Source organism: Rhincodon typus, chromosome 5 (genome assembly GCF_021869965.1).
Source record: "Rhincodon typus isolate 14 chromosome 5, sRhiTyp1.1, whole genome shotgun sequence".
In the NCBI taxonomy this organism is placed as follows: domain Eukaryota; kingdom Metazoa; phylum Chordata; class Chondrichthyes; order Orectolobiformes; family Rhincodontidae; genus Rhincodon; species Rhincodon typus.
The window spans coordinates 104,651,309-104,670,244 of NC_063336.1; the positions used below are offsets into that span (position 1 = coordinate 104,651,309).

General features: G+C 39.7%; 1 protein-coding gene across 3 annotated transcripts in view; it reads left to right on the forward strand.

Annotated features, from left to right (window-relative positions):
- The window catches only part of LOC109912069 (hippocalcin-like protein 1), a 55,625-nt gene that overhangs the window by 27,423 nt on the left and 9,266 nt on the right, over positions 1 to 18,936 (forward strand). The gene's annotated exons all lie outside the window — the stretch shown is intronic.

An 18,936-nucleotide genomic window follows, 5' to 3' on the forward strand; every position in this document is an offset into this window, starting at 1 on the left:
ATCCGTCATGTCCCTCTCCTCAGTGAATACCGACGCAGAGTACTCATTAAGAATCTCACTCATTTTCTCTGACTCCTCGCATAACTTCCCTCCTTTGTCCTTGAGTGGGCCAACCCTTTCTCTAGTTACCCTCTTGCTCCTTTGTGCAGGAGAGATTGTGTCTCTCAAATTTGAGTGAGTTTTAAGGAAGCAATGAAGATGAGTGAGGGTTGGGCAGTGGATGCTGACAACAGAGCCTTTGTTAAAGTATTTGTCAAGGCCCCTTGTGAGAGGCTGATCCAAAAGATTAAGTCACATGGGATCCATGGTGAGTTGGTAAGTTGGATACAAAATTGGCTTGGTAATGGAAGGCAAGGTAGTTGTGGAGGGGTGTTTTTTCTGACTGGAGGTGTGTAACCAGTGGTGTTCTGCAATAATCAGTGCTAGGATCTCGTTTTGTAATAAGTTGTAGATAGTGAGGAAAGCCCTCAAGGGATACAGCAGGACCAGTTGAAAAGTTGGGTGGAGAAATGGTAGATGGAGTTTAATCTGGATAACTGAGGTCATTTTGAGAGGTCAAATGCAAGGGGAAACTACAGTATATGGAGGGACCCTCAGGAGCATTGATATACAATTCAAGTCCATAGCTCCCTGGAAGTAGCAATACAAGTGGATAAGATGGTAAAGGAGGTGTATGACATGCTCGCCATCACTGGTTGGGGCATTGACTATAAAAGTTGGCAAGTCATGTTGCAGATGTATAAAACTTTAGTTCGGCCATAGTTGGAGGAGTGTTGCATGCAGATCTAGTTGCCACAGAATAGAAAGGATGTGAAGGCTGTGTCGAGGGTCCAAAAGAGGTTTACCAGGATGGTGCCTGGATTGGAGTGTATTTAGCTATAAGGAAAGTTTGGACAAACTTAGATTAGCAGAGTCGTTAGCACTGCTGTCTCATCGCACCAGGGACCCGTGTTTGATTCCAGCCTTGGGTGACTGTTTGTCTGTGTGGAGTTTGCATGTTCTCTTTGTGTCTGCATAGGTTTCCTCCCACAGCTTAGGTGGATCGGCCATGCTACATTGCCCCATAGTGTCCAGGGATGTGCAGGCAACGTGAGTTAGCCACGGTAAATGCAGGACTGCAGGGTTGCAGTGGACTGCACTTCAGAGGATCAGTGCAGATTCGACGGGCCATTTGGCCCGTAGCCGCACTATAAGCGGTTCTAGTGGAACAACGGGTGCTGATGGGCAACTGGACAGAAGCATATAAAATTGAGAAGCATGGATAGTCGAGCCTTTTTGCCCAGGGTGAAAATGTCAAATACTAGAGGGCAGAGGTTTAAAGTGAGAGGGGGAAACTTTAAAGGAAATGTGCAAGGAAAGTTTTTCTTTTGATACAGAAGGTGGTAGATGTTTGGAACATGCTGCCAGGGGATGTGGTAGAAGCTGATACAATAGCAACATTTAAGAAACTTTAGACAGCCAGAATGGAGGGACCCAAAGGACCATGCACATGCAGATGGCATTAGTTTAGAATGGCATCATGGTCTGTGCTGACATAGGCCAAAGAGCCTGTTCCTGTGCTGTTCAGTTCTATAGAATGATGCTGCTGAGGTGGCAGGGGGAGGAAGGAGAGATTTGGCACATCGTGTCTGTCTTATGTTACTCTGAAATGGCATATTGTCCTAATAACCTAAATTGAATTGAATTTGAACCTGAGCATACTTCCTGTCTTCTGCCCATTCCACCAAACCTGCAAACTTTTCTACCACCTTTTTTAAATGATGTTCTTCTTCTTTGCAGAAAGATGAGTTGCATTTTTTTATTATTTTTCAATGTTTTTAATTAAATATACATTGTAATGAAGGCACTCTTCAGTCATAATATTATTTTAAATTTTATGCTTTTTATTTTGGGTAATTAGTGAGAAGAGACAAAGGGATAATGACTTGATGTTTTGCTTAGTAGGGAAAAAGCAAATGTAGTGTTTCCTTTGTGTCTCCTTTTTTAGTATATGGCTTAAGTTATCAGTTAAGATTAGTTTTAACATAGGGTCTTACCACTTTGTTTCAGTTGCAGTTTTGTTCTTGGCAAATGCTGGTTGTCAGGATTGTAACAATCAACTCTTTTGCACATATGAAAAATAACATGACATGCAAATTCCATCTCCTGACAAGTGAAGAATAGATTTTCTTTATCTACAGATGTTTACTGTAAATCTGCAGATTGTACAGAATTTCACAATATTTTCATTATTACTGATGCAAAATAAAACAACAGTAGTTGAAGGGTTTACAAGTCACGCTGACTAATGAAGAAGCTGTGTGAAATTTGATATTTACAACCCAAGTAAACCGTGACCGTTTTGTGGTTGAAATCAGTACCTTGCACATATAAGTGGAAACATCTCATTTTTACAATTTGGAACTGGTTCACTGTCATGGCTTACAGTAAATCTCTGAATAAAGCTATCTCTTTCAGTCTGTTAACCCTGCAAACTCTGCTTCCCCTTCTTAGTAATCTTGTGCACTTTTTTTGCTTGTGGCATTCAGAGGCATAGGTAGAGAACCCCTTTCCTAAACAAAAGGATCAGATCAAACAGCCCACACAATCAAATCCATCCATTACCAGGGTTCTAAGCATCCATTTCTTAGGATGCACTCTCAAATACCTGTTGAAAGTTGAACCTTTTACCTTGAGCAGTCTTACTCTTGGGTGTGAAAGTTATTTATTTTTGATCTTTGTGCAATTGGTGAATGGTAGTGGTTCATAAATTCAATAAGACATAGATTTATGAAAATGAATTTGATTTTTGTTTCTTGCGGTAGTGGTACATTCTATCATTGGTAAGATTCAACGTTTTTAAAAGGAGTTAATGCCCTAATCCCACTCTGCTCTGGTAAATAAATAAGAAATGCCCCCAAAATTATATCTAAACAGCAAGTCCCTTTTCCGCTGAAGTCTTTTTCCTCTGCAGTTTTCTCTACGCACTTGCACAGTATGTCCTATTTTCTAAAAATATTTACAAATGTAGACGCAGCATATTTTGGTTTCCTTTTTAAAAATAGTGCACATGTTCACTTGTGTAATTGTTTGATTTCGTAATTTTCTGTGTGTAGTGAGGACAACTTTGCTGAATTAGAATGACATCAAATGTTTCTATAATTTGCCATTGGGTCCTGTAAATCTACTTTTTGCTTTGATCTTTTTTATTATCCTTTTCAAGTTGGGAAGTTTATTGTAGATTCCTCTTACAACGATTACTTTGCTTATTCTTGATGTATTTCTGGAGAGTTTATCGAACCAGTAACTAACAAATTCTCAAACCATTTTTATTTAAACGGAACGAACTAGAACCAGCAGTGTTAATGTAAGAATTGTTAGAGCTGCTTTACTTGTATGAGAATTCTGACATTTATATTAGGCAGACATTGATAACATTTTGGAGTTAGCATTTGCTGTTCACAATTATGTTTTATCTCCAACATGCAGTGCAGCTGAGGGGGCTGTTGTGGTGTAGTGGTATTGTCCCTACCCCTGGTGCTGGGAGGCTGGGGTTCAAGTCCCACCTGCTCCAGAAGTATGTAATTACATCTGAGTGGGTTGATTAGAAAAAATAGGTTAAATTTTTAGAAAAAAAATCGAGCAGACTCACATGGGTCCTCTTGACATGCAGTGGTATTGTCCCTACCTTTGAGCTAGGAGACCTGGATTCAAATCCCAGCTGCTGTAGTGGTCTGTAATAACAGAAACAGAAATGTCTGACATCTGTGGAGAGAAAGCAGAGTCAACGTTTCGAGCCCAATGACCCTTGAGATCCAAAACGTTAACTCTGTTTCTCTCTCCACATCACTGCTAATGGACCTGCTAAGTTTCTCCAGCAATTTGTTTTTTTTTCTCATTTTAAGCATCCACAGTTCTTTGTTTGTGTAATAACCTCACTCTTGACGTTGATTAGAAAATATCTTCAAATACATTATGGAGCTGAAATCCCAATTTGTATATGCGGCATTTTCTTGCCTTGGAAGAGTCCACTTAGTTATTTTGCGCAGCTGAATATCTGTTGTTTTTCAGAGCTTGTGTTGCGGGAGGTAATGGTTCTGAAAGGGTTAATGTTGGAGACTGCATTAAGCTCCACCCAATTTGAAGTCATAGTCTTGGATGAGGAAGTCAGAATTGGTCTTGAAGAGGACAGAATTCACCCATGTCTCCTGTTGGCATTGGCTAGTTCAACATAGTTATTAACATGCCAGTGCCTAATTGCTGTCCAGTAATAAACTGTAAGATTCAGTTGCAGTTGTTCCTCTACCACTGCATAAACCCTTAAAGCCAATCAAGGAAAGAAGCATGGCAGTTGAAATACACACCAAATAGCATAGTCATTTCTTGCAATATTCAGTTAGAAAATAATGATGGTCCTATAGTTAGGCAGAATTCAACATTATTACTGGATCACTATTTAATTAAGTAGGCATACGATGATGATATTATCTAGTAACTTTATTTAAAAAAAAAGTAAACAGCTGTAATTGAGTTTTCACTCCAGATTAATACTGTTTATACTTCTTGGTGGAAATCAAGATTTCACCTCCTGACTTTCACAGCTTACTGATACTCCAGGGGAATTTTGTACTCGCTGAACATGACATGATCTTTCAGAGAATGTGATTTTAATACAGTTGGAAATGAGTCAGGATTTAGTTTCCATGAAGCTGGATCACGTCTCCCAACAGTTGGAAATTGGATGGGGGTTTCCTATCTTCAGTGTCGGAATTTCCCATTAGCAACAAAAAAGAGCAAATGTACACAGCATATCCTTTCGGGAGGTACAAGAGAGCTCTGTGACTCCCATAAAATCCCAGAGCCAGCACTGAATTCTGGCCAGCTTAGATAATGATTATCAAGAACCTCATTAATAAGCAAATTCACATCCCACAGCTGACAAGTGGGATTCCTGCACCAGGCCTTTCCAGCCTGCAACTTAATTAGCAATACACGGGGTGGGGAGGGGTGGGGGGCTGACTTACAAACATATGACTTCTGAACGCAATCTCATACAGGGGTATAATTTTAAAGATCCAACATACAAACAGCTACTTTGTATTGTCCTGCATTGAGTTCCAACTTGTGTACAAGTTGACTTGCGATGGACTCGAGAACAGAACCCACTTGCTATCCAGGGGCAGTGTGTTATTTTCTTAATGCCGAGCAAGTCCATTTTTTTTCTGACCCCTCCCCACCATTTTGCCCATTCTTGGCTCCATTAAATTCTGGCCACGAAACACCACAACAAGCAAAGCTGAGGGTTTCTATTTTTAATACATCTGGGTACATATTTTCATGCACAGTTGGTCAAAACAAACAGTACTTGGGGAGACAGTTTAATCATCACGATTCTGAAAATGTTGTGGTTGAAGCAATTTATTCTTTTTCCAAAATTATAACAAAACTGTTACAACATATCTGCAAATCACATTTGAAATATCGACATGAAAAAATGTCAAAATGATAAAACTTTATTGAACTTGGGGCTCAGTGTAGATTGAACCAAACATTCACAATAGCTGTGTAATTTTCTGTGCAAGAATAACAAAATCTCATGGCATTACCAACCTTGTGCTTCATGAGAAATGAATTTGAAATGTGACCAAAAATTTGAGAGTTAAGATCTTGTTCCAAACCATTCAATCAATCTTTCACTGCTTCTGATTTGTTTTCACCCTTCCATGTGTTTTGAGGCCTATTTTCCAACTAGGTTAAGCAGATCACTGTTATTTACCATAATCCTACATTCTCAATCCTATTCAGATTAAACCAGTCCCCTAACTCCTGACTTTGGAGAGTCAGTTTTTTCTTCCCCTCTTTCACGTATATACCTATTTGGGGTTGGCTGGCTGCCAATTGACAACATCTACATTCCGTCCAATTTATATACATTAAAAATCTTGTTCTTTTTGACTACTGCTCTTCTATTCTTCTATGTCTTAACTATTTTGCCATGTCACAGTTTATTTTCCTCTGAAGTTTGAGATAAAAAAATTACAGCACTGAATATTATGTCTAGTTTATCTTGTATTTCTGATCGGATCTGTTTCTTGCCTAATTAAGTTTGCTTGGATGGACATTGTAACGGATTTATTGTATTTTGTTTTGATTGCTCTATAATTCTCCATCATCCTTTTAACCACATTGGAAGGTCCCTGACTCCTCTTTGCAAATTATCTATGTATTCCAAGTATTAAGAGAACTACTGAAGCAAGTGAATCATTACAAACTGCATACTCCTAGTGATAAACTTCAAATAGATTATCAAGGACAGAAGTAAGCGAAGGAGAAAGTTAGGGATGGATCATATGAAAGACTGATTTGAATTTATACATCTGTCTTGATCTCAGCCAATTTAAACTTATTTCTACATGGTCACTATGTCATGAAGATGAGGGATTTACAGAAGAGGCAGGATCAGTTAAATTTCAAGATTCGAGTAGGAGGCAAACCCTTTTGGCAGTGTTGGTGATCAGAGTAATAGAGTTCATCAAGGAAGAATTCCAAGTGGGATCTGAATGAAGTGTTCCTGCTTTTAAAAAAAAAACCTAGACATTGAGTGGCCTGTAGAGAAGCTTTTCTGTATCAAATATGGCAATAAAGTTACTGTACACAGTGTCCAGGGAGCAAGTTGACGCAATGTTTTTATACGCATTTCCAACATTTTAGTTGAGCGATTTAATAATGCCTTGCAGATATGAAATGCTTTTTCTAAATCCCAAATCTCTTGTTCTAGTTTCCACACGCCTTTTTCTATTTATACTAGTTATCTTGAACTTCAGTAACACAGCTCTTTAAAAGCTACCAGATTTGTTTAAAAATTAAAGATTTAAATTTGCCTCAGTAGTCTAAAGCCATAATCAAACCCTCACCAGAATGAACTTCTAAGACTAAACAGCTGATTCCTCTAATGTTTTCGGTTAACATGGAGCATAGTGAAATTTAAAATGTTCATTAAAAATTAATGGTAATTTACAATATTTGCATTTCTTTATTCATTTGCAACCAACTGGTTCCTTTTTGACTCAACATGACTAAACGAAATAATTTGCACAAAGTAGAAAAGCTTTAACTCCCATTACTTGTGTACTCGTGCAATGTGTTTATGTTGAGTCATCAATTATCTTTGCGTTGGGTCAGAGTCAATGACAGTTGACTGAATTTGATCTGCATAGCTTAATTGGAAATGAGTAGAGTGTAAATGTCTGCATTGTGTTTCTTTTGATCACCGAAATATATACTTTTTGAAAAGGGTCCTGTCATGAAATGAGGTGGAGCAACTTTGCAAACTTCCCTGTGGGTTTTGATCTACGCCTTTAAAGCCAGCTGTACTTTCGGATTAATTGGGGGCGGGAGAGGGAGAGGCATGCTTAACACGGCCATTGTAACCATCGTGAATGTGGGGCAGGCTTGTCAAATTTGTAAATTTTTATATATCATTGTCAGACTGACTCAACAGCACTCAAGCTTCTGATTTTGAAATAGAGTTCAAGGCCCACTAATGCTAAATTGAAAAATGAACAACCAAATATATCCCAAGTTAACAACTCCTCCAACTGACTGACTTATCAAAAAAGTATTTACAGTACAGTAGGTTATGGGGGCCATTTGCAAAGTAGTAAAAGTAGATACCTATTTTGCAGCAATTGTTTATTGGACACTTGTGAAGCAGTTGTGGGAATGTAAATGTAATTTTTATAATTAGAACCTTCACAACACAAAAGGAGAACTTTCAGCCCATTGTGTCTCAGCCAGCTCTGAAACGCTAGATAACTCCTCAGGCCTTCTCCATGCAGTTACCTAACCTCCTTCTAAAGGTTTCACTTAAATCTTTCTCAACCATACTCTCCAGCAGTGCATCCCAGATCCTAACTGCTCTTTGTAATTTTAAAACAAAGAAAACTTATCCATAGTGTGCAATTTGGCCAGTTACTGTCTATCTACACTTTTTTTGCATTTGTAAGTTCATGGTATGTAGGTGTTGTCTGGACTAGCATTCATTGCCCTCAAAGGGTGGTCTTGAACCGCTCTACATCTTGAGCTATAAGAGCACCCAAGGTGCTGTTGAGCCAGAGGCTTGAGGGGGGAGTGAGGGCTTGGGAAGAAAGAGTTCCAGGGTTCTGTCCCAATAACACTGAAGGAAAGGTGAGAGAGTTCCAAAATAGGATGGTCTGTGACCTGGTAGAGAACTTGCAGTTGGTGTTCCCATGCATTTGTTGCCCTTGTCCTTCGCGGTGGTAGAGGTCACAGGATTGGAAGGTGATGTTGGAGTCGTGTGAGTTGGCACAGTACATCTTGTAGATGGTGTACACTGCTGCTCCTGTGTGCATTGGTAGTGAATGTTGAAGGTTTCAAATGGGATGCCAATCAAGCAGTCTGTTATGTTGTGGATGATATCCAGTTTCTTGAACGTTGTTGGAGCTGCCCATTCAGGCAATTGAAGCATAATGGCCATTAAAATGCATGTCAATAAGTACAAAAGTGATCCAGGTCACAAGCAGCAGGTTTGGATTACCTCCAAGTTTATGGCTGGTGAAGTGTGGGGCGTAGTCCAGTCTAGAGGTAACTTTATTTATATATTTGTGGACAGAGTCATTGCAGACTGGGCCAGCATTTATTGCCCATCCCTACATGCCTCTGAAGGTGGTGATAGCGAACTACCTTCTTGAACTGCTATCCGTCTCTGTGCTGTACAGACACCCACAATGCCCTTAGGGAGGGAATTTCAGGATTTTGGCCCAGTGACAATGAAGGAACAGTGATTTATATTTCCAAGGCAGGATATTGAGAGGCTTGGAGGGAAACTTACAGGTGGTGGTGTTCCAAGTATATACTGCCTTTGACCTTCTAGATGGAAGATTAAGTCATAAGAGTCTTGGTGTTGGAGATGGTATATTGGTATGGATAGAGAATCGCCTAATGGATGGAAAACATTGATTTGGGTCAGGATAAAGGGTTTCTTTGGGTTGGTAACCTGTAACCAATGGGGTTCCGTAAGGGTCAGTGTTGGGACTGCAACTGTTCACAATATATATATTTATGTCTTAAGCAATGAAGTGAATGTACAGTAGCCAGATTTTCAGATGACACAAAGTAGGGTGGAAAGGCAAGTTGTGAAGGGGATACAAATAGTCCAGAGAGAGTATTTGATAGGTTAATTGAGCGGGGGAGAGGAATATTGGCAAATAGTGTACTGTGGGGAAAATATTTGGTTGTTCATTTTGGAAGGGAGAACAAGAGTATTGCTTAATTGGAGAAAAACTGCAGAAAGCTGCTACACAAAGGGACTTGGGGGTACTTGTGCACGGACCACAAAGTTAGTACAAGTGCAGCAGGTAATCAGGAAGTCTAATGGAATCTTGGCCCCTATTTCAAGGGGGTTGGAGTACAAGAGTAGGGAAGTTTTGCTGTAACTGTATGAGGTGCTAATGAGACCCTATCTGGAGTATTTAAGCAGTTTTAGTTCCTTATTTAAGGTAAGCTATCATTTTGTTGGAGGCAGTTCAGAGAAAGTTCTATACATGCATTTCTTCCATACCAGAGATCCTTTTATAAGCAAAGACTTAAACAGGTTGGGACTCGACTCACTAGAGTTTAGAAGAATGAGAGGGTGATCTCATTGAAACAGAATTCTTAAGGGACTTGATAGGGTAAGTGCTGAGAGAAGGTTTCCCCTCATGGCAGAGCCTAAGTCCAGAGGGCATAGATTCAGAAAAAAGCGGTGTCAATGTAAGACCGAGGAGGAATTTCTTCTGACAGTTGAATCTTTGGAACTCATTGCCACAGAAAGTCGAGGGGCAGAATCCTTGTGTATATTTAAGGCTGATAGATTCTTGATCAGTAGTGGAAAAGAAGAGTATGGGGAAAATGCAAGCAAGTATACGTGAGGAATGCAGATTCACAGTGATCTTGTTGAATGGAGGAGCAGGCTTCAGAGCCTAAATGGCCACTTCCTGTTCCTATTTCTTCTGGTCTTATGGAAATAGTCATGAGTTTGGAATATGTTGTCTAAAGATCTTTGAATTTCTGCAATGAATCTTGCAGATGGTATACACTCTCGCTACTCTGTGTCGGAGGTGGAGGGAGTGGATATTTGTGGATTTTGTGCCAATCAAGTGGGCTGCTTTGTTCTTGATAGTGTTAAACTTTGCGAGTGTTGTTGGAGTTGCACTCGTCCAGGCAAGTTGGGAGTATCCCATCACAGTCCTGACTTGTGCCCTGCAGATGCTGGACAGACTTTGGGGAGTCCGGAGATGAGCTATTTGCTGCAATATTCTTAGCTTCTGATCTGCTCTTGTATCCACTATTTAATAAGCAAGTCCAGTTGAGTTTCTGGACAATTGGTAACTCCCAAAATGTTGCTAGTGGGCTACTCAGTGGTAATACCATTGAATGTCATGGGGAAATTCTTTTATTGGAGATAGCCATTACCTGGTATTTGTGGTGTGAATGTTACTTGCCACGTTTTAGCCCAAGCCTGGCTACTACCTAGGTCTTGCCACATTTGGATGTGGACTTCTGAGTATCTGAGGAGTCACGACTGGTCTGAACATTTGTGTAATCATTGGTGCTTATACTGACTTCTGACCTGGGAGGGACAGTCATTGAAGCAACTGAAGATGGTTGGTCCTAGGCCACTATCCTGAGGAACTCCTGCAGAGATGTCCTGGTGCTGAGGTAACTGACCTCCAACAACTACAACCAGCATTTCCCCTGATTCCCATTGATACCAGGGCTTCTTGATGCTACCCTCGGTCAAATGTAGTCTTGTTGTCGAGGGCAGTCAGTCAGCTCACCTGAGTTTTCTGCAGCAAGTCAGCTGACAAGGGTGAAACAAGGATGTTAGGTTTGCTGATGACATGAATGAGGTTGGATACCCCTATCTGGATCAAATATTGTGAATAAATCTGGCTTAATCTCAAACTGTTACCAGGGAGAGGGTGGAGCTTGTTATGAACTGGAATTTGGAATGGGTACCAAAACAGTGTCTTCAGTCTTACCCAATATTTAATCAAAGAGCATATTTGCTCATCCAGTACTAAGTATCAAATAAACAAGCTGATTATTTAGCGATGGTTGAGAGGTGAGGAAGTAGAGCGAGTGTTTTCACTGTGCACTTGAAAACTATATATGGCTCTTAAACTACTGATATTAATCACTTAATTGCACTTAACTTTGATAAAGTGTGAAGTGCAGTTCCAAAGCAAATACAAATTGAGTTTCCTTTGCTTTTTATCACAAGCAAATGGATTTCTGTTAGAATCCCTGTGGGTAACAAATTTCAATTATCCCCTTAACTACTGTATTCTAGCTGACCTGCATATCGAACAAAATGTTTCCTATTTTATTCTTTCTGACCAGATTCGTGTCCATATTTTCTAACTAGTTTTGTGTATTGGTTACACTCCCATCATACAAGCAAAAAACGATTTTAAAGATGCCTCGCAGACACTTTATTCAGCGTCAACCACGGTTCAGTTTGTAACACTTGCCCCTGACTCGAGATGTCATTGGGTTCATGTCCCACTTCTGGATTTGAAGGGCTGAAAGGGTCCAGGAGTAGGCTAATGTTCCTGTTGTTCGCTGTTTGATTTTAGAGAAAACATAAGTATCTTGAGGGAAATATGATGATGGTGCAACAAAAAAAAACCAAGGACAGAGTGAAATAACTTTTCCATCTGTTGTGGAGTAAGACCGTGCAAATATGGTTAGGAAAGGGGTGGAGATGGGACTGTCGGAAACCAGAGGAAAGCCTAAGACCAGATAGGAAAAATGGGGTGATGAGGAATTTTGAAATGAGGTGGAATTGGAAAACAAATGGGTGACTTACACAAGGAGCTGGAGAAGTGATCAACCAGCATGACAGTGACCCCCAGTAACATTTGGAGAAGCCATAAGAAGAGAAATATGTGGTGACTTATCCAAAAAAAAAGCTTTGTCTTGTTTTCATGTTCTGTAGGAGTAGCAGTGCCAGTAAAATGACTGGGATTTGTGCTGGAATGTGTTTACCACAACTCTTCCCACTATTATTAATCAAACATCTGATCAGCGATACTTTTTATACTTGCTTATCCCATTGCATCCATGTAACAAAATCTTTGTCCAAAAATTTTCTGGCCAATCTTTGTGGTTTTAAATCCAGCATTAATATGTTAAACAACTGGGGATATTTGACTTTTGGTATGTATGCGACTGGTATCCAAGGGCTTGGTTTTTTTTGTTTGGATTCAAAATAAGAAGCTATGTATTTTAGTGGCACGCGTAATTGTTGTTACTTTTTGTTAATGTAATTTGGAATAATAGATGCATTTTGCTTCCTTGCATTGTTTGAGAGTCCAAAGTGTGTCTCAATTAGTGATGAAAGCTCTATATAAATAGAAATCACTTTCTGCTGCTGTCGCCAATGTCTCAACTGTTTTACAGGCAAATATATTTGTGGTACGATCAATATAGTGAGAGAAATATGGCAGCTCACACAATATTGTAGCTCTGAAAGATATGTTGTTGCGATGTTGATTTCACAGAATTATTAACAAGTGTAGCACAGATAATTCCTTTTCTCTTTAAATGGTGCTGTGAGATCTTCCTGCATCTCCCTAAGCAGTCGAATGAGGTGCCTTGGTTTAATGTCTTCTCTGAAATTGCGTGCCTCTAAAGCATTCTCAGAATAGCACCATAGTGTCAGCCTGTTTGTTAAAATCCTGCTGTAAGACTTGATCCAGAACCTTTATGACTCAAAGGCAAGAGTCCTACCAACTGAGTCATGACTGACACTCTAGCATTAGGAACCTAGTAAGATTTTCAAACCAGTTTCTTTTGAAGATAAATATCTGTTCTGGAATTATAAACTGCCATATTTGATTTTTTTCTTTTCAGATTGTTACTAATGCCAGATCATAGTTGGATATAGGTTGTTCTGTTTTAAAGTTTGAACGATCTAGGTGTGTTTATTGCACCAAGATGATGTATACAAATTACATATTTTAGAGATTTGTGAGATAGGCCATCACTAGCAAGACCAGCATTTATTGCCCTTGAGAAGACAGTGAGCTGCATTCTTGAACACGCTGCAAGTCCATATTGTGTGTATGCATATTGCTGCTGTTCACAGCATTCCAGGATTTAGACCCAGTGGCAGTGAAGTTACATAGGTATACTTACAGTTAGGATTGAGAGTCTCGGAAGCGATCTTAAAGGTGCTGGTCTACTATTATTGTCATTGTAGATGGTGTCTTGTTGTTTGCCTGAAAGACACTGTCTAAGAGATCTTGGTGAGCTGTGGCATTGCATCTTATAGATAGTGTACACTACCACTGTGTATCGGTAATGGAGGGAATGACTGTTGGTAGTGGATGGGCTGCCAGTCGTGCTTTGTCCTGGATGGTCTTGAGCTTGTGGTGTTGGAGCTGTGTTCATCCAAGCAAATAGAAGTATTTCATCACACTCCTTATTTGTTTTCATAGATGATGGACAGAGTTCCCAGTCTGCTTTTGTAAATCTAATACTTTTTATGGCTGGTCCAGTTTGGTTTCTGTTCCATAAAGACCTCCAGAAGTTGATAGGGTTTGGTGATGGTAATGTTATTGAATATCTGGAAGTGTTGGTTAGATTCTTAAATTGGTGATCTTAAATATGACTGTCACTTTCCACTTTTGTACTCCAGCTTGAACTTTGTCTAGGTCTTGCTGTCTACTGACGTAGGCTGCGTAGTTATCTGAGGAGTTGTGAATGGTATTGAACGCTATGTAGCCATCAGTGGACATCTTCACTTCTGGCCTTGTAGTGAAAGATTGGTTAAAGCTCAAAAATCTATGTTTACAACCGAAGTTGGAGAGATGCCCAGTTTCCTTTTCCAATCCCACTCCTCCACAGGTTGCAACAAATTTATAACTTCATCAGTTTGGTCAGTTATATAGGTCTCTGAATCACTGTTAAGAATAAGTCAGCCAAGGTTTTTTAGCTAACAGCATACAACTGGTTTATTCAACTTCTAACAAGTAATAATTAAACACATGAAAAGAGGATAACTTATGGTAATAGTGTTCTAAAGTTCTGAGCACACAACCTTCTGGTAGTGGGCTGTCTTCCTGAACTTTTGTAGTTTTCTGAATTCCCTTTTGGGTACAGTGGGCCATATTCCAAGGAATCCTCAACTGGAAAAATACACAAATGGCAAAGGTGACTTCTGGTAGGTTTCTTGGCACTCGAATGTGCTGAGAGGGCTTGCAAAGAGAGCACAAGTAACAGGATGTTGCTGATTCCAACAGTTCAAATTCTCTCTCTCTTTCTCCGGTTCAAACTTTAGCACCTTCATCCTAGTCACTAATTGAGCCATGTGACCTGCCTGATGGTCCTCCACAGAGATTTGACCAGTTAGTTCCTTGCAGGGGCAGCATTGTTGTCATGCCCAGTGCCTCAAGCATGTGTATATACTCATGTAATCTTTTAAATACTTAATATCATTTTTTTATAACTATATTCAAACATGTTTTGTAAACGTCTTGTTTTAATACATTGAAGAATAATATATTCAAGTACTGTCTTTTGTGGGCCACTTGGCTTTCCACCAGGAGTGTTCATGGTGTCAAATTATTCCACATCGCCATTTACATGGAAATCTAATTAAGGATGCTAAAAGCAAGTGATGGTCTGAATAATTTAGTGATTTGGTTTGCAGACCTTGATTTGTCATGTACTTCAGTAAGATTGAAACATAACCATTTTAGATCCCTGACCTACATAGATCATCACGGTGCTTAATTATATTTCACATGTAACACAAAGCTCAAAAGCAAATCTCAATTTGATATCAACACTGACTTCAGTTGCAAATTCTTCCCAGTTTGGAGTGTTTGCTCCTTTACTTTGGAAATTAAAAGTTTTGCAAATGGTTAAAACAAGTTTGCAAATGCAAAAAAGAAAACACCAAAATTATTTTTGTGTATTACTCATTTAACGTGTTGTAGACCTTGTACAGTCAGTGTTATATTTACTACCATCATGGTTGTGTAAGGGTCTTTTATTTTGCCATAGTCTAACTGTCCACAATAGACTTGGGTGCAAGGGATTTGAACTAGGATAGAGGATTAAATTACTCAATTTTAGTAAAGTTGCGACGGGTGTCTGCATTTGGCACACAACTGGTTTATTCAACTTTGATCAAGTAATAATTATTTAATAATTATCTGTTTTTAAATTAGCATTTATTGCCCATTCCTGGTTGCCCTCGAAGGTGGTGATGAGCTGCCTTCTTGAACCGCTGCAGTCCGTTTGCTGTAGGTAGACCCACAGAACCATTGGGGAGGGGATTCCAAAATTTTTGTCCTAGTGACAGTGAAGTGATTTATTTCTAAATGAGTAGCTTGGAGGGAGCTTACAAATGGTGATTGTTCCCAGCTATCTTTGACCTTCAAGTGGGGGAAAGTGTATCTCTCATTTACAATTACATATTTCTTGTACATTCACGCTATCTTCAAACCTCTTATGATAGACTTGTCCTGATTTTTATGGTGGCATTTGAATGTTGTTTCAACAAGATCGCTGTCTCGGTTACTTTACAGCCTTATACTCTATTTTCTTTCCTCCTCACATTCTCCTTTTTTTTATAATAAAATCAAAAACTTGCATCCCAGCTTGTCTATTCTTGTTTTTCTCTTTGTTTGCCTGATGTATTTAATACATAGATTTGTGAAGATATCACCATAGTGTTATTCATTAGAATTTGATCCTTGTGGAAAAATGACTGGTCACCAGAAAATTTAAGATTTTTCTAGAGCTGAGTTAAGAGGTGAGGGGTGTGGTGGGTGTAGTGGGAATTGGTTGTTCAAGAATATCAGAAGAGATTTGTAGTCAGAGATTTTCAGTCAATGTTTGGCCATCTTGTACAAGAGTGAAGTGTGGTGGCTTGTGTAGTATCTTGTGGTTGGTTTCACAGTTGTGCAGTTATGGTACCTTGACCGGTTTTTGGAGCATATGGTAGTTGATGTTACAAAACTATTGGGAGGGGGGAGGGGTGGAGAATTCTGTTGTGTTAAGTAAGCTTTGCCAGTAGAATTGTATAAGATGTCAAAATTATATAAACCTTTCACTTTCAAATCTGAGCCCTCGGGGAATGGGGATGAACATAATTTGAATTTCGGTTATTGAATAAATATATTTTTTATCTTGTGCAGTGTGTGCAAGACCAGCTGCTATTGCCCACCTTGAAGTGCCCAAGCTGGAGTACATAAAATGCCTTGTGCAGTTTTCTGGCTGTCAAACTCTTGCATTGCTAATTGAAAAGGCAGCTTCCACTTCCAATAAACAAAGCTTTCTCTTACAAGCAAATAAAAATAGAAATAGCTGGAAAAACCCAGCAGGTCTGGCAGCATCTGTGGAGAGAAATCAGAGTTAAGGTTTTAGGTTAAGTGACCCTCCACCCGAAATGTTAACGCTGCCAGATCTGCTGAGCTTTTCCAGCCATTTCTATTTTTGTCTCTGATTTACAGCATCTGCAGTTCATTCAGCTTTTATTAAAGCCATCTCTTTGACACAGTGACTGCAAATAGCATGGCACAGTGTTAGACATTCACCTGACACTACTGATTTGTTTTATTAAACATGACAATTGTGAATATTGTTTTTAATTCAGCCTTCACCTGTGAAGGTGCTAAGAGTTATTTAGGTACCTAGTGCATTAATGGTGAATCTACTGTGTACACTGACTTTAATCCTTTTTCTAGAAGGGGTGACCTTTTTAAAGCTGCACAAAGTATTGTGGCTTATTCAATGTTCTGAATTTATTTCTACATTTAGTATGTTTGTTCTTAAACTGTGGGGAATATTTGCCTGCTATCTAATGACAGTGTAAGGTTTCTCACATCTTTAGGAGATGTAGTTGAAGCACCTGTAAGGTGTCATCCAATCTGTTTTACATGTTCTCCACATGGAGATGGAAAATATCTGCATGGGCATGTTTTGAGCCATGAATTCTGCACAACCATCCACCCAAAAATGCACTGGATGTGTGTAATCATAAGGTAGGACTCCTATGCCAGACACTCTGACTAGGACCGGCCATTCCACTCCTACAGTGTGACTTGCCTGTCAGTGGGATCAGCACATTTGCTTTAATAGCAAAAATCTATTGGTCTAATGAATTGAACTGGTATTCTGTTTGGGAGAGAGTTCATTCTTCTGCCACCCTTTGCTGAAGGTGTTTTTTATTCTAACTTATTTTCTGAACAACGTGTCTCTGTTCTGTCTCATTGTGTCCCACTGGGGAGAATGTTTATTTGTTTCTCCCACCTACCTGATCAGTTCCTTGCAAAATTGGGAAGGGAATGACAAGTTTACATAAACTCTCCTCCATAATCTAATCCTTGGAGCTCTGGTGGTATTTTGCAATGCATTTCTGACAAGGCCAGTGTTTTGGTGCAGTGCCCGAAACCGCACGTGATCTTTCATGGGCTTAGATAATATATTGCTGCCTAAATATGTATGTGCGATTTTAATCACCAGCCTTCCCAATTTTCAACACTTATTATTTTCCTTTGGGAGATGGTTAATGCAGCTTCGCTCTACCCTTCAAGATGAATGACTGAAGAAACTGTAATCTGTGCAATTTTGAAAGTGTGGGTGCCATAAGCAGGATACTTTATGCATAGCCACAAACTCGAGTTGTCACATTCTGTTGTATTAAATTTCCTACTTTTAATTATGGCTTTAACTTCCGTTGCAAGGCAGGGACGGACCAAATTTTATTATTCAGTCCATCAATACTAAGAGCTATTGATAAATAAATATGATTGACAGTGATGTTTTTCATTTGCTAGAGTTTCATTCATTTGAATTTCCATTTAAAATAAGTCTGTGTCATTTTCCCAGTTTATAAGTAGTAACTGTGTGCAGACAAAGTTGCTCTGGATTCCTGTCCATCAGAAATTCCTAACCACGTGTCTCATATTGGATGATTCATGTTTGCCTTAATGAAAGAATGTCTTTGAGAGCTTGGAATTTTAAGTGGTCAGTCAGCTGGAATGTATTTCATACCCTCAGGCAGGCTGATCGGGTAGCGTAGGACCTACTGCTCTGGTTGTTCTTTTTGAGATAATGGATTATTCAACTGTCAGGTCGCCTGCTCCATTCCAGTTAAACTCAAACTCAACAGGAGGTTTAAGGGCAGCTTCTCCTCTTTTTCAATTTGAACACGCCACGCTTCCAAACTTGATACTTCGCAAACATTTCACTGCTGCCATTCTTTTTTTCTTGACAGCGGGTGTTGGTAATGGTTCCGTTTGTTTATTCAATCTCTAGACCCAGCTTGTATCTTTATTTGTGCTGTTATCATCCCCTTTTTGCCTTTATAGTATAACCTTTGTAGTTTAATCACTCTCTTGCCTGCCATCCTATCACTGATCTTTCTCTTTCATAGAATCCCTTTGGTGTGGAAACAAGCCATTCGGCCCATCGAGTCCATGCCGACCCTCTGAACAGCATCCCACCCAGACCACCACCGCCCCCCCCCCGCCTTACCCTATTTCTGTAACCGTGCATTTCCCATGGCTAATCCACCTAACCTGCACATCTTTGGACTTTGAGAGGAAACCAGAGGAAACCCACACCGACACAGAAGAACGTGCAACCTGCTCTCAGACAGTCACCCGAGGCTGGCATCGGACCTGGGTCCCTGGTGCTGAGGAAGCAGTGCTAACCATTGAGCCACCATGCTTTCCTCAGAGCCTCTTTCACTATCTCTGCACTTGCTTTTTAAAACCGGTTACCTCCATGATATTTTCCAGTTCTGGCCAAGAATAAAGGCAAAAAGGTTACAGACACTAGAAATCTGAAACAAACGCAGAGAATGCTGGAGAAACTCAGCAGATCTGGCAGCCTCAGTTCGGAAAGAGTCTGGTATGACTTTCTTCAGAAGCCAAG